The 21,446-nt window shown below is 32.5% G+C and overlaps 1 protein-coding gene and 1 pseudogene across 4 annotated transcripts in view; one reads left to right on the top strand and one right to left on the bottom strand.

Moving 5' to 3' along the window:
• CNTN5 (contactin 5) overlaps positions 1-21,446 on the bottom strand; it is a 1,096,099-nt gene that overhangs the window by 258,354 nt on the left and 816,299 nt on the right. The window lies entirely within an intron of this gene.
• Positions 14,158-14,276, top strand: LOC118603656 (annotated as a pseudogene).

Genomic DNA, 21,446 nt, shown 5'->3' on the forward strand with positions numbered 1-21,446 from the left:
TTATAAAATACAGAAAAATACATAATTTCATATTAAATATTAATTAAAATAAACTTTGGAATAAAAATAATCATAGAATAAAAAAATGACTAAAGAAGAAATGACTATAAAAGTAACCATGCAGATTAAAAAATAGAATATGAATTTACAATTAAAAATATAAAAGTATAAATATAAAAATTAATAAAGAGTTAAACATCAAATAGGACATAGCCGAATAAAATATTTTCTGAAAGCTGGTGTCTAGACACCATCTAGATAGAGAATATAAGAGAAAGAGTGAGAGGAAAAAAGTGAGAGACTGAGACTAGAGAGGATTATCTAATATCTAAAGAGAAAATGAAATAAAGTTTTCCCCAAATGATGAAGGAAATGAATCCATAAATAAAGGAAGCATAATACAGACGTCCCTGACTTACAATGGTTTGACTTTAAATGCATTTTCAACTTCAAAATGGCACAAAAGCAAAACACATATCACACTTCAAGTTTTGAATTTTGACCTTTCACCAAATTAGTGAAATGCAGTACCATACTCTCTCAGGATGCTGGGCACAGCAGTGAGTTGCAGCTCCCAGGTAAGCGTACAAAGATGAGTAAAAACAGCTGCTACTCTACAGTGTACTGTGTTGCCAGTGTTTTTTGCCTTCTTGACTTGCTTTACTTTCTATTAGTTGTTTTTCTTTTTCTTTTCTTTTTTTTTTTTTTTAGTATTTCAATATAGTCCTCTTTTGGATTATTAGCTATAGCCCTTTAGATACATAGATGTACATATATATGCACACACACACACACACACACACATATATACACACGTATATATGTATATTGTTATTCTAAGGTTTGTAATATGTGTCAGATGATATTATGCTTATGTGTTTCCCTTCCTATTTTCTGTGCTATTCTTATCATATGAATTATTTCTATATACTTTATAAACCATTCAGCACATTGTTATTATTTTTATTGTAGAAAAAAGTGAAAATTAGAAATTTCAGAAGTTTAAAAGAACAAATATATTTTATATTTACATTTAAGAAAAAAAAAATCTTGCTCTTTATTCCTTTGTAGAAATTAGAGTTTCCAAATAGCGTAATCTGTATTTTTTTTTTTGTCATTTTGTTTTAGGTAAACTGACCCCTTTCAGTATTTCCTGTACTGCAGGCCTCGTAGTGAATGTGAATTCTCTCAATTTTTATATGTCTGGAAAGGTCTTAATTTCTCCTTCATATCTAAAGGAGAGCTTAGCTGGATACATTATTCTAGGCTGGTAGTTCCTTTCACTTAATAGTTTAAATCTTTGATTCCATTCCTTTCTGGCTTATAAGGTCTATACTGAGAAGTCTGATGATAATCTAATGGGTTTTCCTTTATAAGTTACTGTCTTCATTTCCCTAGCTACCCTGAGAACTCTGTCTTTGTCACTGATTTTTGATAACTTTAATACAATGTGTCTTGGTGAAGGCTTTTTTGGGTTGAGATAATTGGGTGTTCTGTTGACTTGAATTCCAAGTTCCAGCTCATTCTTTAGATTTGGGAAATTCTCAGCCACTATTTTTCTGAAAATGCTTTCTAGTTCCTGCTCCTTTTCCTCGCCTTTGGTAATGCCCGTTATTCTTATGTTTCCTCTCCTGATGGTATCAGCAGGTTCTTGTATTTCTCTTTCATTATTTTTTATTCTTCGGTTTCTCTCTTCTTCCTTCTGATTTATTTCTAGATTTCTGTCTTCGATATCACTGATCCTTTCCTCCATTTGGTGGACTCTATTTCCCCAAGCTTGCTATTTCATTTTTCAACTCTTGCAGTGTGTTCTTCATCTTCAGAAGTTCTATTTGATTCCTTTTGAGGGTTTCAGTCTCCTTGTTCTGCTCGTCCAGTGGTTTTTCAATTCTTGAAACTGTTGATTTGAGTTGTTTGGATCTCATTGTGTTTTTTAGAAGTACCATCCTGAATTCTCTGTCATTTAAGTTGCATATTTTTATGTCTGTAAGCTTCTTTTCTGGAGATTTTTCTCTTTCTTTCTGAGATGCCTTGTCACCTTGGTTATTCATGGCGTTTAATGGACTATTTCTGCACCTGGGCATTAATGGAAGTATATTCTGTAATTTTTCCAGAAAGAAGATTTATTATATATAAGTCTGTCTTTAGCCGGCTGCAAAGAAGGCGCTTTTCTTTTGTTTTCCAATTGGTGGCATCTAAGCCTCTTGGATCCCTGCTTTATACAAAGCCTAAATGTCTTTTTTATTTTCTTGTAGATATTTAATCACACTTGCTACTCTCAGTTTCATTCTCATCAGTGTTAACCACAGTTTCAGTAGTGTTTGCTCCAATTCACCTGGGGTTCCACTGTGATCGATTTCGGAAGGTATGGGGGAAGGGGCCTTCTGGGTTGGGAGTTGGGAGCTGTGGCTCAGCCTTCGTTTTGCAACCGGGACTGGTAAAAATCAACTGATTCTCTGTGGTCCCGTCCCACTTCTCTTCTTTCTGCCTTGATGATTGGGCCCTGGCACCAGCTGCTAGAAGTTTCGACACTTCCAGGCAGGCTGATCAGGAAAGTTTCCACACCTTCCTCCTCCTGCAAGGAGCTCTGGCAGATGCAAGAGGCAGCTTCTTTATTGCTCCCAGGCAACTGCCTGACACCCAAGGTTCTGCCCTGTGGTAACTCTTATGTGCAGATCCCATGCTCAGACATGCTGGTGTGCAGTTTGGGTGTTCTTTGTTGAGTTTTAGATGTTCAGCTTATTATTGTTTCAAGGGGAGAGATCTGGAGACATCTCCCACTCCTCTGTTTCCAAAGATCTCCCATTTTTAAAAATTTAAGTATAGTTGGTACATAATATTATATTAGTTTCAAATGTACAACATAACTATTCAACATTTATTCATGGTACAATATGCTCACCACACTAAATATAGTAACCATCTGTCACCATGTAAATTAATCACACTATTATTGACTATATTCTCTTCATCATTTTCACTCATCCCTCTACTCACCTCCCCTCTGGCAATCATCAGTTTGTCCTTTGTTTCTATGATCCTGTTTTTGTTTTATTAGTTCATTTGTTTTGATTTTTTCTAATTCACGTTTAAGTGAAATCACGTGGTATTTGTTTCTGACTTATTTTAATTAGCATAATACTCACTAGATCTATTCAAGTTGTCACAAATGGCAAGATTTTATTCTTTTTATTGTTGAGCAATAATTCCTTATATTTATATCTCACATCTTCTTTATCCAGTCATCTATTTATGAACTCCTAGGTTGCTTCTATATTTTAGCTATTGTAAGTAATGCTGAAATGAGTTTAGGGGTGTGTATATCTTTTCAACTTAGCGTTTTCCTTTTTTTTCAAATAAATGCCCAGAAGTGGAACTGCTAGGTTTTATGGTAAATCTATTTTTCATTTTTTGAGTTCTCCACACTGTTAATATCTTTATGGTGCTGTCTACTACAATAAATTTTCAGGGTTTTTTTTTTGTTTGTTTGTTTGCTTTTGTTTTTTGTTTTTTGCTTGACAGTGTATTTCTTTTTCAGGTTCAAAGAATATTTTTGCCAGGTAAATAGCTCTAGACAGACTGTATTTTTAAGATTTTCTTTTTATCATTGTTTTGTAATCAAGAATGAATCAGTCATTTTCTGTAAGTATATGGGATTAAAAAAATTATCCACAATTATAATAAAATTTTAATTTACTTAGTATGATATTATTCAAAGTCAATTTCTTTTTAATAATAACTTGCTTTAAAAGAAAACTGATTTTAACTACATTAAAAAGATGAGTAGAAATGGCAGCTTTGATGGTAAGGCAGAGCAGAATTATACTTTTCCTTATTTTAGTCTGTTGAAATTATATTGGTACAACTACACATTCAATTTTCATGTAGAATAAGCAATGCAACTTATAGAAGATAAAGAAGCTTTTTGTAGCTAATGTTATACTGAGAATGGCACTATTCATTTGGCTCAAAAATATCTCTGTTAATGACAGTAAAAGACTATATGAAGCCACATTGAAATTCTGACACGAGCTTTTTGTTATATGCTGTGGAAGTGACAATAAAAAGTGCTTCCAAATGTAGTTGTATAAAGAAAGAAAAGTGTTGGATGAACTCAGCCATTGCCGAAGTCATTAAAGATATTTTTTAAAGATCATTTTTATACACATAATAAGGTAATGTACAGAGTCTGTCAAGGCAGAAGGAACACTTAGCTGTAAAGATTTAATGATTTCAAAGGAAAGTACTCCCCAACTGCAAATCACCATTCATACACAAATTGTAGGTCTGTCTAATGGAGCTTCCTATTTTCCTTGCATAAGTCACAAGTGAGATATGAATTTTACATCTGATGTGAAAATATATAAAGTTATGGCTCCTTTGTGGCTTGCACAAAGGGAAGGAAACATTGTACATATGAGATAAAAACTTAAAAAAATAAGTTTTATAACTTTCCTTCAAGAAAGTACATAAAAAGCCATCATAAAAAAAGCTATTGACCAATGGTATTTTTTTATGATCCTATATCTATAAATGAATGAATGAATGAGAGAATGAATGAATGAATGACAAAAGTGCTAATGTGGGAGATCACTGCTAGCTACATAATATGAAAAATATTGAGGACACAATTTTTCTTTGTTTGGAAGCTTTCAGGGGCACTGAGAATGATGCCTGGATATTTCTTAAGAGGGTCTCACCCTTGGGACAAGAGACCACCCTTTCAGCCACCAAATAATTTGATTAATTAGCATTTAGGGAGAAGACATGAACAGCATCTAACTTAAATATAAGTTTTAGATCTCTCTGCTTCCTAATTCTTGATTGATTTATTAACTCATAGCCTTCCCATGATATTTTTTCTTAGGACCTAAGAGTCATAGCTCAGATTATGTCATTCTATCACTTTTAATTATCTTAGGCAAGAATCAAATTTAGGTAAGGACTCTTGGTAATCTCTGTAAGATTATGACCTGGTATGACCTTTATATTTTTACCAGTGTTTTTCTTACATTAAAAAAAAAAAAAATTAATGGAACAGGAAAAGCAGCCAATTCTAAGGCCAGCCCATGTCCCAAATATAGGGAATTGGATGCCTTCCTTTTCCACATGTTGTTCTGCCCAGGTAGTTCTTATCCTCCAAATAAAAGGGAATTCTTGCATCCAGCCAAATGAGGTCTCAGAAGAATCATTTACCATACTATCTTTATTATAGGATAGCAAGTCTAAATGTGCAGATAGCTGAAGAAAGCTTCTGAAATAGTGCTGTATTTTTTTCATTCGTTAAATAATTACACATGACATGCCTATTATGTGATAGGCTTTGTGGTAGGTTTGGGATTTATAATGGTGAACATGATAGATATGGAACTTTCATACAATTAGTTATATAATGACCTAAAGAATAATAGGCATGAGTTAGAGGAAGTACAAAGATAGAATCACCCAATCTAATATGGTAGGGGTCAGAGAATATTTCCTTAAGCAAGTAACATTACGTTCAGACTTGAAGAATAGATAGGAGTCATCCAAGCAGAAACAAAAGTCTTCAGAGAAGAGCTAATAGCATGTGCTGTCACATAGGGATAAGAGAGAAAATGATATATTTAAAGAACTGAAAGAAATTCACTATGGTTCATGCTTGGTTGGCAGTGGCTAGTGAAAAGAGTGAAGAGGCAGGCAACATGAAGTGTTGTAAAAGTAATTTTAAGAGGTTGAACTTTTCCTGATAGTTACTGCAAATCACTGAAGTATTTTAAGCAAGATGTAATGATCATATTTGAGTTTTGGACAAGCTCCACAAACTTTTTTTTTTTTTTTTTTTTTAAAGAGAGATAGTAAATATTTTAGGCTTGCTGGCCAGATGATCTCTGTTATAAGTACTCGGCTCTGCTATTGCAGTGTGAAAGCAGACATAGACAAGACATAAATGAATGGGAATGGCTGTGCTTCAATAAAACTTTATTTATGAAGAAAAGTGACCAGTCTGTGGCTACAGTTTGCCAACATTTGGTTAGGGGTATTCTGTATGCAGCAAGTAGAGTGCACTGAAAATAAGATTAGCAGTAGGGAGAAAAAATTAAGAGGTTCATGAACAAATCTATATGAAAAATGACTCTGAGCCAGACCAAAACAATTGGGTGGGAATAAGAAGTAGATATTTAAGAGGTAGAACTAACAGAATTTGATGCTAGGTAGAGTATGAATGAAAACAAAGGAGGTGGCCAGGTTAGTTGCTTGTTTCTGGATTTGTGGCTTGTACAACTGGGTAATAACATAAAAGAATATTAACTGGGCTCTTACTATGTGCCAGACACTGTTCTTAGCATCTTATACATATTAACTCATTAAATTTATTTCTTCCTTCCTTCCTCCTTCTCTCCCACTTTCCCATCCTTTTTCCTTTCTTTCTTAACATGCGTCATATTGTAGTAAGAACACTTACATGAGATATTCTCTTAACATGTTGTGTCCCCAATACGGTATTGTTAACTATCAGTAAAATGTTGTACAACAGGACTTAATCACCTTGCTTAACTGAAACTTTATGCATATCGAATAATAACTCCCCATATTCCTCCACACACCAGTCTCTGGCAACCACCATTCTACTCTCTGCTTCTCTGTGTCTGACTGCTTTATATAGCTCACATAAGTGGTATCATGCAATTTTTGTTCTTTTTCATTTAGCATAGTGTTCTCAAAGGCTGTCTATATGGCAGGATTTCATTCTTTTTTAAGGCTTAATAGAATTTCGTTGCATACACATAATACATTTTCCTTATTCATTATCAACGAACGCTTAAATTGTTTCCAAATTTTGGCTATTGTAAATAATGCTGTGAAGGACATGGAATAAAATAAAAATCTCTTTGAGATCCTGAATTGATTTCTTTTTGATAAATACCCAGAAGTGAGATTGCCGGATCATATGATAGTTTTATTTTTAACTTTTTGAGTAACCTACATAATATTTTCCACAGTGGCTGAACCATTTTACATTCCCATCAACAATGTATAAGAGTTCCAGTTTCTCCAATCCTTACCAACACTTGTTACCTTTAGGGTTTTTTTGATAATAGACATTCTAACAGGTATAGGGTGATATCTTGTTGTGCTTTTGGTTTGTATTCCCCTAAAGATTAGTAATGTTGTGTATTTTGTCAGATACCTGTTGGCCTTTTGTATGGCTTCTATGAAGAAGTGTCTATTCAAGTCCCTTGTCCAGTTTTTAATCAATTGTTGTTTGTTGTTGCTATTAAATGTCCTGTGTATTTTGATATTAACCCCTTATCAGTTGAGTGGTTTGCAAATATTTTCAACTAGTCTTGTATTTCACTCTGTTGTCTTCTTTGCTGTGCAGAATAATTTGAGATTGATATAGTCTCACTTTTCAATTTTTGTTTGTGTTTCCTGTACTTGTGGTGTCTTAGTCAACAAATAATTGCCAAATCAATGTCAAGTATTTCACTCATTATTTGTGTATTCCCAAGCATTTTATTCTTTTTTGTTGCTATAGCAAATGAGATTTTCTTAATTTCTTTCTCAGATTGTTGTTAGTATATAGAAATGCAACTGATATTGTACATTGATTTCGTATCCTGCAACTTTACTGAATTTATTTATTAGTTTTAACCATTATTTTGTTTGCATGGAGGTTTTAGGGTTTTCTACATAGATGATAATGTCATCTGCAAACAGTTAATTTTACTACTTCCTATCAGATTTAGAGGCTGTTTATTTATATTTCTTGCCTAATTGCTCTGGGAATTCCAGGACTATGTTGAATAAAAGTGTCAGGAAGGGACATCCTTGCTTTGTTCCTGATATCTAAGCAAAAGCTTTCAGTTTTTCACAATTGACTATGATGTTACTGTGGGTTTTTCATATATGCTCTTTGTTATGTTAAAGCAATTTCCTTCTCTTTGTAGTTTATTCAGAGTTTTTATCATGAAAAGATGTTGAATTTTGTCAAATTTTTTTTTTCTGTAACTAATGAGATGATCATGTAGTTTAAATCCCTCACTTTGTTAATGTAGTATCACAGTAATTTATTTTCATATGTTTAACCAACCTCGCATCTCAGAGATAAATCTCCTTTGGTCAAGGAATATAATCCTTTTACTGTACTGTTCAATTTGGTTTTCTGATAGCTTATTGACGATTTTTGTATCTATTTTTATTAGGGATATTGGCTTGTCAGTTTTCTTGTATCTTTGTCTGGTTTTGATATCTGGGTAATGCTGGCCTCATAAAATGAGTGTGTTCCCTCCTCTTTAAAATTTTGAAAGTGTTTGAGAAGGCTATGCATCAGTTCTTTAAATGTTGTAAAATTCACTACGAAAGCCATCTGGTTTTTGGCTTCTCTTTGTTTGGAGGTTATCAATTACTGATACAATCTCCTTATGAGTTACAGAACTGTCCAGATATTCTACTTCTTTGTTGTTTGGTCTTGATAGGTTGTACATTCCTAGAAATTTATCTGTTTATTCCAGATTTTCAAATGTTTTAACATACAATTGTTCATTGTAGTTTCTAATGATCCTTTTTATTTCTGTAGCATCAGTTGTAATCTCTCCTCTTTCATTTCTGATTTTATTTATTTCAGTCTTTTCTCTTCTTCATCTAACTCTTGGTTTTTCAATTTGGTCTTTTCAAAAAATCAGCTCTTTGTTGATTGTTTCTAGTTTTCTATTCTCTATTTCATTTATATCTATTCTAATCTCTATTTCTTTCCTTCTAATTTTGAGTTTAGTTTGTTTTTCTTTTTCTGGTTTTTGAGATGTAAAATTAGGCTGTTTATTTGAGATCTTTTTTTTTTTTGATGTTGGCATTTATTATCATAAACTTCCCTGTTAGCACTCCTTTTGCTGTATCTCATAAGTTTTCATACAATGTATTTTTATTTTCATTTGTCTCAAGATATTTCAAGGTTTTTTAAAATTTTTTTCTTTGACTCATTTGTTGTTTTGGGTGTGTTGTTTAATTTCCATATATTTGTGAATTTTCCTATTTTTCTTCTGTTATTTATTTCTAGTTTCATTCCATTATGGTTGGAAATTTTACTTGGTATGATTTCATTCTTAAATTTGTTAAAACTTGTTTTGTGGTTTAATATTTGATCTATCCTGGAGGATATTTCATGTGTACTTCATAAGAATGTATATGCTGCCGCTGTCAGGTAGAATGTCCTATATGTGTCTATTACGTTAATCTCATTTACAGGTTGTTTATGTTTGCTGTTTCCTGGTTGAAAGTGGAGTATTAAAGTCTCCTGTTATTATATTTCCCTCTATTTCTCCTTTCAGTTCTGTCAACGTTTGCTTTATATATTTAGATGCGCTGATGTTGGGTGTATATATGTTTATAATTGTTTTATCTTCTCAGTGAATTGACATTTTTATCATTATACGATGTCCTTCTTTGTCTCTTGTGATCATTTTGACATACAGTCCATTTTGTTTAAGTATAGTTTCCTTTCACCACCTCTTTCTTTTGGTTACCATTTGCATGAAATATCTTTTCCCACGTCTCCACCTTCAACCTATGCGTCCTTAAATCAGAAGTGAATCTCTTATAGATAGAATAAAGTTATAACTTTTTTTTTAAATCCATTTGACTACCCTACATCTTTTGATTAACGAGTTTAATCCACTTAAGTATAAAATAATTATTGATAGAAAGGGTTTACTATTGCAATTTTGTAAATTATGGGGATCTATTTTGTAGTTCTTTTACCTATCCTTTTCTATCTTTGCCATCTTCCTTGTGATTCATTGATATTTTTTTGTATTGATATACTTTGATTTTATTCTCTTTCTCTTCTGTGCATTTTCTATAGACTTTTTCTTTGTGGCTACCACAGAGATTACATAAAACAACTTTTAGTAATAACAGTTTATTTTAAGCTAATCACAACTTCAATTGCTTACAAAATCTCTATAATTACTCTCCTATTCACGCTTGTGTTATTGATGTCACAAGGTACATCTTCTTATATTGTGTATTTATTAACATATTTTTATAGTAGCTATTTTTAATATTTTATCTCTTAAGTTTTATACTGGAATTAAAAGTAACTTACCGCCACCTTTATAATATTCTGTATTTGGCTACATATTTATCTTTATCAGAAAATTTAATACTTTTATATGCTTTCATATTGTTGTTTAGCATCCTTTCATTTGAAATGGTAGAACTCTCCTCATCAATTTTGTAAGGCAGGTTTAATGGCAATAAACTCCTTGAGGTCCGTTTCTGAGAAAGTCTTTACCTCTCCTTCACTTTTGAAATACAATTTTGTCAGGTGTAATATTTTTACTTGGAAGTTTTTGTTTTTTCTTTCACCACTTTAAATATATCATCCCACTCTATTCTAGCCTGTAAAGTTTCTGCTGAGAAATCTACTTATGAACTTTTAGGGGTTCCATTGTATGTGATAAGTTGTTTTTCTCATGCTGTTTTGTCTCTTTGTCTTTGACTTCTGACAATTTGATTATGATAAGTCTTGATTTTTATTTCTTTGGGTTCATTTAATTTATGATCTATTGGGCTTCCTCAATCTGGATGTCCATTTCCTTCCCCATTTTTATAAAGTTTTTGGTCATTATTTCATTAAATAAGCTTTCTGACTCCTTTTCTCTATATTCCTTCTGAGACTCCTTTAATACATATATTGGCCTGCTGCAATCATTTCCCATAAGTCTCTTAAGCTTCCCCTACTCTTTTTAATTTTTTTTTCTTTTTGCTCCTTTGACTAAATAATTTCCAATGACTTGTCTTTGAGTTCACAGATACTTTTCCTGCTTTATCAATTCTGTGTTTAACCCTCTAGTGAATTTCTCAGTTCAATTATTGTATTATTCAGCTGCATGTTGTATTTCTGTTTTTTATATTTTTGATCTCTTGGTTGAAACTCTCACTTTGCTCATGCATTTGTTCATGCATGTTCTCTTGACCTTATTGAGTATCTATATAAAGATTATTATTTTGAATTCTGTCAGGTAGTTATATAACTCATTTTCATTAGAATCAGTTTCTGGATATTTATCTTGTTTCTTTGGAACATATTTTCTTGTTTCTTCATTTCACTTCACTCTTTGTATTAGTGTCTGTACAATAGACAAATAAGACATGTCTCCCAGTCTTCACAGGCTGTCGTAATATAGGTGAAGACCCTCACCAATCAGCCTAGCCAGAGATTTTTAGGCACTCAAACCTTTGTGGTAGTTGAAACTTTTGTTTTTGTTCTCAGTTATCCCTATCCATCTAGAGTATGCTGTCCTGTCAGTGCTCTAATTACATCTGAGATAGAAGCCAGTTCCTCAGAAACCCCCTGTCCCAAATCTGAACATTGCATATATGGTCTAGGCTTTTTCTTCTTTCCCCAAGGAGAAGCTGGTGGCTATAGAGTTCTTCTTTCACCTGAATTGCTTTGCACTGAGTCAGGGGTGGGGCTGTGGCATGAGCCAGCTTGCTAGTCCAAACTACAGTCTTCATTCTTAGTAGTCTCCAGGTGAATAGAGTATGCCAGGTCTCATTAGCACTTTGAGACAGACAGCCCCAGAAATATCAGAATATTAGACACATGTTCCAGTCTTTTCCTTCCCTCCCAAGGGAAAAGCTAAGATCAGGAGGTTTCCTCTCATTTGTATGGTACTATATCAGGAGTAGGGATTATAAAGAGAGAGTCTCAAATATTTCCACTGGCTCCGATGTGGCTGGTTTTGCTTTTGACCAAGTTGCGAGAGCCACTCGACTAGTTTCCAAATTTCTCACAAAAGGCATTATTCTGTGTATTCTTGTTGAATCAGTATGACTGTGGAGGGAAGGAATGTCCAGGGCTTTCTATTCTGCTATCTGCCTGCCATCACTGTCATGAATTTATTTTTTATATCAAATCTTTGAAGTCAAAATTACCATCTTGACTAGTTTACACATAAAGTACAGAGAAACTAAGGAAATTTAGAATGAATTCTGTTAAGATGAGAAAAATATGATTAAATATGGATGCAGAGGAGAAAATCCAGTAGAGAGAAAGACGCTTAAAATATTGAGGTTAACAATGAAGAGATTACACTAAGAAAGCAGAAGGGGATAAGATGCAGAATAAAGACAGATATGAATTAATGATGAGAATGCCTTTTTGTTGTTGTTGCTCTAAAAACAGGTAAGGAGAAAGGTAAATAGAGAAGTTGAGAGATTTGGAGGTTTGGAATCAGAAAGTGAAGTCATTTCTTGTCCAAGAGTTTCAGTTAACTCTGTAAAGTAACTTCTGACATTGCCTGCTAAAATAGGATATGGAGGTTTGAGGAAAGTGACGAGTGATGAAATTATCCATTGCGAGGACATAATATGCTAGTGGGTAGCACTTACAGCCTAAGTAAGGTTAAAGACACTGCACTTATAGTGAAACTATACTATAGAGTTCTCTCCTTCCTTCAGTAGTGCTAAGTAGCTTGAATAAAGTCACATAAGACGAATGACTATATTCAGTGAGGATTTAAAGAATGGATTTATGAATAAATGAGGATTTCATAATTCAAAAATATTATGGTAAAGGAGTTAAAGATATGAAAGAGAATGACTAAAGCAATGAACTATGTACTCTAGCTCATAAAAGGTAAGCAATAAAGACAGAGGGCATAATAAAAAAAAATTAAAGATCATGAATATGATAATTTTGATAATAATAATACTTGATAATGATAATAAATGTTATTGGTGGATTGTTTACTATAATATACTGTGGTTTTTTATCATTATTTTAGAGTATACTCTCTCTACTCATAAATCAAAGTTTTCTATAAAACAATACGGCACGTTATGCTAGCAGCAGCCTTACACATCTCATGTTTACCATACATATCTCGATTGCATCATTTTCTCTAATGCTTAATTTAATCTCATATTGTCTTATGCAGTAATGTGTTGTACAAGCTTATAGCCCAGGAGCAGTAAGCTATATTATGTAGCCTATGTGTGTAGTAGGCTATACCATCTAAGTCTATGTAAGTTTATGTGTTTGCACAACAATGAAATTGCCTAATGAAACATTTCTCAGAACATATTCCCATCATTAAGTAACATGGTTGTAGTTCATATGTTCATGATTGATCCTATAAATTCTCTTGGTAACAAAGGAAGAAAGTTAAATCTTTGCTCTCCTTTGTATGTTTTCATCAATAAGTTAAAAACACATTAACACTGATGCTAGCAGCTACCTAAGTTTTATATAAAACTACTGTCCATATATTATGCCGTAAAAATATAGTAGGTAAATGGTACTGAGATAGGGATTCTAGACCTAGCTTTGTGATTTTATGGGAGACTTCTGGCAGTTGTTTAATTTCTATCTAGGCCTTAATCTGTGAAAATATTGTGTTTGAGAAGTGTGGTTTTCCTGGCTATTGATTCATCTATGATTCTGGGACTATAAAACTATGTAGCTATTAATAATTAAGTTTTTACTGTGTTCCCAGATTTTTATTTGGTATACCATTTAATTTTCACAGAAACCTATGTTTTATTTACTCTATTTTATAATTAAGTAAACTAACAAAGGAATTAAGCAATCCTCTAGCTAGAGGATTCTTATATATGCTAAATATACTTATTTATGTTTATATATGCTAAATATACTTATTCTTGTATATTACCTCTTGACTGTTTAAGGTATGTATCAAGAAGAAATGGAGAGAAATGAATAGACAATGAGGCATACAGAATATATGGCATATTTATAGCATTTGTACATATATATAAATCTATGACATAGTTTAACCTCTCAGGTAGTTAAGATGCCATGCTAGTGATATACTATGCTAATGAAAGGCTACCGCTTTCACCTACTTTTAAGATAGTACGTTCTGTTCTCTACTACTGCCACATTCTTCCCCATTAGGTTGATAGTGCAAAAGTACATCATACATGAAAATTTGATTATATTAGTACAAATGAATTCCTTTTCTCTCCACCCTCACCCATACTATGAGTTCAGATCATAGCACACTCTAGTCCGGAGTACAGTGCAGAACAGTTTGTGACTGTTAACACTTATTTAGTTTATATTTATGGAGAACAATGTTTTGAATTAGTTTGCATTCAAGTAAAACACAGAACAAGCCTTAATACTCTAAATTAAAAATAGAAGACACAGTCTATGGCTTTGCCACCTTGAACAAGCCCATTCCCATCTGATCTTGGAAGCTAAGCAGGGTTGGGCCTGGTTAGTACTTGGATGAGAGACCATCTAGGAAGACCAGGTTCTGTAGGTGTAAAAAATAAAAAATGAAGGATTGTAAACTGACAAGGTCCTTGAAATCTGTGAGGTCAACCAAGGGTTGCCTCATCTAAAATAAAATAAAATAAATAAAATAAATAAAATAAAATATAAAATAAAATAAAATATAAATAAATAAAATAGAAGATATAAACAGATATTGAATAATTTATTAACAAACATTAGCCATTATTTTGTTGTAAAGATAGAATGAAAAGGCTGTTAATATTTATTCCCACTCTTTACATATTTAAAATTTACAGTATTTATTAGAATTTTTAATTTAAAAAAGCTCCTTCTTCAAAAGCCCCCCCACTCCAAACCAAGAGGCACAAGTACATTACTAATCATTTTATATAAAGGTAGACTACTCCACAATCTATATCAATTTTGGAGAAATCGAGGTTCAGATTTGCCTTTCAGTGTCATTTTTCTATAGTTGTATTTATATTTGCATTCCATTTGCCTTTCTTTAATAATTGTATTACATACAGGTTTTTAAAGTCATTGAGACTTTTTTAATAAAAGAAGATTCTAGCCCATTCTGTAACTAAAACCAGAATAAGTCTCAAATGTATTGTTTAGCCATTTTTTTAATATTCAGATCATATGGATTTTACAGTAATAGTTATTATGCCTCTAAACCTAATGATGGAGCCCTATTTATCTATTTTATACATGGGTATTTTTTTTTCTAAATACTTGACTCTTGGTATTTACATTTTGCAAATTTTGTGACTTCTTGACATTCTTTAAGATCGGTATGTCAAATTTGATGTCAAAACAATCATATCAAATATTTTAAATATTAGCAGCCAGAATAAAATGTCACCCTTGACTTAATATGTAAAATCAGCTCTAAAAATAGTCTTCCAAAACTCATGGGGAAAAAAAAGAAAGGTTTTTTGACCTGAAAGGATGTTTGAGAAAGATAAAACTGAGAAAAAATTCATAACATTTTATATATCAATTTTTTTAAATGGTTCAGCGTGTCTTTGGATTACTAAGGTATGTGACAATATATATTATTAGCAGAAAGCCAGAGAGTAAATTTTCTATGATCTATTGCTAGTTAAAACCATGAAAAGCTGAATAATAGCAGACGGTGAAGTTTTTAAAATGCTAGAATTCCTGGTTTAGGAAAAGCCTGAGAAATGAACTGTGTCTCGGAGGGTATTTCAGAAAAAGCAGAACATTAGAGCATAGACAAGTGTTTCATAAAATAAACAATGCTCCATAAATATCCCAGCTAACTAGGGTAAAAGTGGGAATTAACAGGAAATTAATAGCTCTTTACATATTGAGTCTCAAGAATAATTATATGAGATAGTCATTGTTATATCCGCTTTATAGATTTTTACGTGTGATTCAAAGAAGGTAACTCATCTGATGTCATACAGCTAGTAAATGATCGAGCTGCTATTTGAAATTAGATATCGCAAACAATCAGCCTTTGTTCTTGCACTGGCATTAGACACTGCAAATAAACCTTATTCAACTGTAGAAGAATTATAGGTTTCTGTGAAGTTAATCTGGCAGATTTTTTTTAGGATTATAGGTTAAATTAGAAAATTATCTTTGCTTTTCATTTATCCTGTTTTAAATTCTTTCTGAGAAAGAATTTTGTCAAAGAATCACCCTATTACCAGAGTTTGCCAGAGTTTGTGCATAATTTCTTCTAAGAAAGACAAGTAAAAAGTTGCTATATTCTTCATGGAGGAATATAGACAAAATATATGAAAAAAGGAATCTCAAAATATGGGACATCGGGCTGTGAAGGACAGGGTGCTCCCTGTAATAATGTAAATAAACACATTGAGCCATACAACTGCCTGAGCTTGCTTCTTGGACAAAGTTTCCAAGCTACAGCATAGGACGAAGAGACGCAGGCAAATCCTAGCTGTCATTCTTGAGTTGAGGAGAAAAATCTGGGAGTCTGGGGACGATAAGGCAGTTAGAGGTCACAGTACTTAAAAGAGGAGAGCTGCATAAAGAGAGAATGTCAAAAATCTACACACAAAAAAAAATCCCCCAAGATATTAAGTTTAGCACTTATCAGCATATGCATATGAGAAAACTACTTATAGATAGGAAAGCACATTATGAAGGGATTGGAAGAAACAGTGCACAGAATTCAACTTGGTTAGGAATAGTTCCTACTCTAATAGCCAAAGTGGAGGATCTCATAATTCAGGAGCCATTGGCTCGGGTATTAAGAAAAGTTTTCCCTCATTGGTGAGAAAAAATTAAGGCTAAACTAAATGCTGCTCAACTCTTTTCTGAAATGACATTAAAAAAAAGACCTAAATAAATCAAGTTTTTCCAAATAACTTAACCACATCTCAGAATAAAGGATAAGAACACAAAAATACCTAACATCCAACAATGTAAAATTCAAATATTTGGCACCAATAAAAAATTGCCAGGTATGCAAAGAATCAGCAAAATATAATTCACAATGAGGAAAAAATAGATCAACTAAAACTGACACAAAAATAATACATATAGTAGAATTAATGGACAAGAACATTCAACAGTTATTGCAACTATGTTAGTTATAGTCAAGAATTTAGAGGAAATATTTAACATTTTATGTAGAGGGAAATGAAGGCTTATGTGCATACAATGACTTATGAATCAATGTTCACTGAAATTTTATTTGTAACAGATGAAACTTGTAAGCAACCCAAATGTCCATCAACAGATGAATACATGAACACATTATGGTAGACTATAAAATAGAATACTATTCAGCAATATAGATTAATGAACTATTAACATACCCAACAACTTATATGAATCTCAAGATAATTATTCTTAGTGAAGGAAGCCAGACCCCCCAAAAAATGCATACTGTATTATTTGAGTTACGTAAGACTGGAAAAATGCAAACTAATCTATAATGACAGAACGGAGATCAGACTAGTGGTTTCCTGGGGCTGGGAACACATGATGGGAAGAAGGGAAATAGTACAAAGGTACATACAGAAATGTTTATACGTTCTAAATATGTTCATTATATGGCTATGTAATGGTTTCATGGATGTATACATATGTTAAAATGTATCACAATGCATACTTTAAACATTTTATTGTATGCCAATTATACTTTAGTAAAGCTTTGAGAAGGAGCCTGAAGAAAAACTTTAGCAATACAGCTAATTTACCTAATTGGACTTCTAACAACAGATTTTATTTTCTCTACACATTTTAGTCATTGAATATGTACTAGAATATTTATTCTTTCGGTTTTACTCCTTTAATTCCAAAATGAAAGTAAAATAAGAACCTAATGGGGTAACTAACCATTTTATGCATAATCTCTTCAGATATCACTTTTTATGTTTCTTCTATTTTCTGTTATTTGTGAAACACAGTCAATAAAACCCAGAGACTCAAGAAATAATGAAGACAATGGACAGAGGGATTCTTCTGAACTAGCTTCCTTTATATTTCAATCTTCTCTTTTAGAAGGTATTTGTGTGTGGAATATCACAGATGATATGTTTGGAGATAACTGAGACTTGATAGAATAACTTTTGTTGATTGAATAAGATAAAAATATACAGTCTACAACCATTTTTTCTAACAGCTTTCCAATGCTGTAGGGAAGATATTTTGTTTATTAATTTAGATATAAAAAATTAAACCACACATAAAAGCAGGAAGGTCATGTCCTCGCTCAGGTTCTGACTGACTTGATCATTAAGTCAGGGTTTAACATACATGCTATTTTAGCCTTAATTACTCTCATTCATCATATCCAAGATACCTCTGATTGTAAGATTTTAAGAATGACTAAGAAAGAAAACATTGTCAATTATGCTATAACATACCATCAATAATACTATATACCTGGTTCTCATAGCTGTTATTTTTTTTTTAATGTGTGCTTTGGGGTGTTTTATACATCTATTTATTCTCTTAATAGAATGCCTAAATGTAATGGAATGACACAGAGGTGGAGACAGGAAGCTGTTCTTCCCCTATGTGTCTGTGCAGGAAACACTGATGTGTGTTGTCTTTTCATAAATGTTTAGAAGGCTACATTTCTCTGCAGGGATGTATAAAACAAGTGACCTGATTTCGTAACGTAACTTCCTTTGAGAAAATGGCCATAAATAAGACATTTTAAAGTTGTAACCAGATTGATTTGATGCACAGATAAAAGGAAAATTAGGGAATAGAAATGTCCAAAAGTATTTACCATTTGCCTTTTGTATTATAAAACAGCAGATGACACATGTCCCCATTGAATATCATTTTTGTATCTATTGGCTATCAGCTAAAATTCTTCAGACAAAAAATATTATTATAAAGATTTGACATGAAGACTATTTTGTACCACACAGCTACTCACAAAAACAGTGACAGGAACAGAAGGTAGGTGCTGTTATATTACATTGCAAATAAAAAAAAGAGTAAAGCAAAACAGGATGACAGATGTTTAGTTTATATCTTCACATTCTCTTTCTTGAGATTTTTTTTCTGCAGATTTAACCATTAGCACACACACACACACACACATACGCACACACACACACGTTTCACTTGTATAGGCAATACAGTAAATCTAATTACTGCAAATGCTGCTATGTATGTATGACTCACCCACTGAAAATCAAGCACACGACCAAGAATAATGATGCAAAAAGTACCAAATCAAAAAAAGAATAAAACCCTCTACTTCACTGTCATATGAAATAGAAAATGCTTAAGTAGAAGGAAGAATCATAAAATGATTTATCTAAGGCAACAATGCGTGAGCTATAGGACAATCTAGAACCACTCTGATTATACATTATACATTATCCATGCAGATACGTTTTATTTAATTGCATATTTAAAAAGTACTATTAGTTTCAAAACATAGAAGTGAAGAATATGAAGTTGAAATGTTTTAAATTTATAGTAAATTTTTTATAATAAATATGGTTAAAAGAATAAGTAAAAACTAGCTAATGTCACTCTTAAGATAAAGGCATAGGAGATGGTTTTGAAAAATACAATTCAATTAACTGTCTTTTTCTTGTGATTTCATTCTCTTCCCACTTCAAGTCAATGGCACCTGTTTCCAAGTTTCATCATGCCCTGAGAGAGCTATTCCAAAGACAAAGACTGAATTATGTCTCTGGTTACTCAAAAGAACATGAGAGTGAACAAACAAACTTTATATGTGGTCTTCTGTGTCCTAGTGTCACAGTCATCAGAGATATAAGGGAAAGTTTTCTCCTGTATCAAATATTTTGGAAAAAAGCATACAAGTGTACAGATATTCAGGATAAATTCTGAATTAGGAAGAATAAGACTTGCACTAGAATTGATTGGATTTGGTAGTCATAGAAATATTTCTGATACTAGATACAGAATTTGATTTCTAAGTATGTGGCGCTGAGGTTAAAGTGCCTCCCAAAAACACCCAAATGAAACCACTAACTTACATATGTAATTAATAAAAGAAAACTCGATTCATCAGAGTGATTTTAGAAGAGCAACTCAATCATATGAGGGCCCATATATTAACTGTAAATATTATGTTTATGAAACTTGGACAAGTAGGAACAGACACTACTGCATGAGCCTACATGAAGGTGAAGCCATTCTCTGAGGTGCAGCCTAATAGAATCAGTCAGCTTTTAATTTTACAATCTAAATGCCTATGCATATGTGGTCCCAGGCTTAGAATTCCTTAGCATGCTAGTTTATATCTGCTTCCCCTTGAGCACATGCTTGCTATGTCGATGAATTATTTAATTCAGTCAATGAATGTTCACTTTGCACCAACTAAGTGGGAATGAATTTAAGAGGCAATTATGATAATTAAACAGATGAAGATGAAAAGGAAAGAATGAAAGATAACTTCAAAGGTTATACTTCAAGTGACAGCCTCAGTGGTCACCTCCAGTGTCAGTAAAAACTCATTATGTAGTAGATAAGGGTGAGTATAGAAGCTGCATTTCAGTTGGAGTTGTATGAACCAACCTGAACCCATAGGCTATGGAACAAGATATTGAAGAATCTCAAGTAGACAAAATTAAGAGGTGAAGTTGGAATCAACAACCAAATTAAAAGTCCAAAAGAAGTACTAGGCTGAACGGAAAAGGAAGTGATATGAAAATCAGGAGTAAGGGTCTACAAACAGTAGAAAAGAGAACTGATAAAACATATATAGTGGAACTTGATAGTAAGCAACACTAGGAGAAATTCCCAAAGCTGGTGGAACATTAGTATGGTGATTTTTCTTTTAAAAGCTATCTCTAGTTTGCTTGCAGAAAAAATTAAAGCACAAAACTATAGTTGTGGCAGATAGAAAAGAAAAAAAGAAGTGGATATGAATGAAGGAATTTTACCAAAAAAGATTGAAGGAGGCCAATGATGATGCACAGGGTTTGAGGCAGGATACCTGTCTTTCGAGTTAGGGAGAGGGTAGTGTCAAAGAAGATGTAACATATTAGTAAGTCATACATGATCATGACATTAAATTTTTCAGTTATCGAAATAAAAAATACAAAATAAAAATGTCTTAAATACTATCATGTATGTGTGACTCACCTGCTGAAAAGCATGCTTGGAACCTAAATTTCCAAGTTAGCATCAAATCATTCTAAGAATTGTGTGTGAAAACATTTTAACATTCTGAACTCATTTTTCTCTAGTGGACAAGTTTCGATACTACCCTAGCTCAAACAATACCAACATGACAAAAATAAACTTATGACAAGTAAACTTAATGCATAGTACAATGAGTCAGTAAGATACATATCACTTTCAGTACAATGAATTGTAAGATACGTATCACTAACATACATATCTTTTGTTAGATTTAAAAATTAAGTGTTGTAATTAAGCAGATTGACCAGAATGAGACCTCATATAAAGAGACTCCAGTATATTTGCAGTTATCTGAGTAAATTTTAAGGGTATAACACCCTTAGGAAAGATTTAAATTTAAATTTAAAATTTTAATTTTAATTTCTATTAGAATACTCAGTAGGAATTTGTGGGTAACTGATTACAAAAAAACACATAAATCAAGACTGGAAGGGTTGAAATAAGGAAGTTGAGGTCAGAAGGATAAAGAATTTATCTAAATGTATTCTTGTTTTTAATCCATTGAGAAACCATATCAGAGATAAGATGTGGTTAGAATTTAAGTGAGATATGG

Source organism: Rousettus aegyptiacus, unplaced genomic scaffold, assembly GCF_014176215.1.
Source record: "Rousettus aegyptiacus isolate mRouAeg1 unplaced genomic scaffold, mRouAeg1.p scaffold_m13_p_5, whole genome shotgun sequence".
NCBI classification, from domain to species: domain Eukaryota; kingdom Metazoa; phylum Chordata; class Mammalia; order Chiroptera; family Pteropodidae; genus Rousettus; species Rousettus aegyptiacus.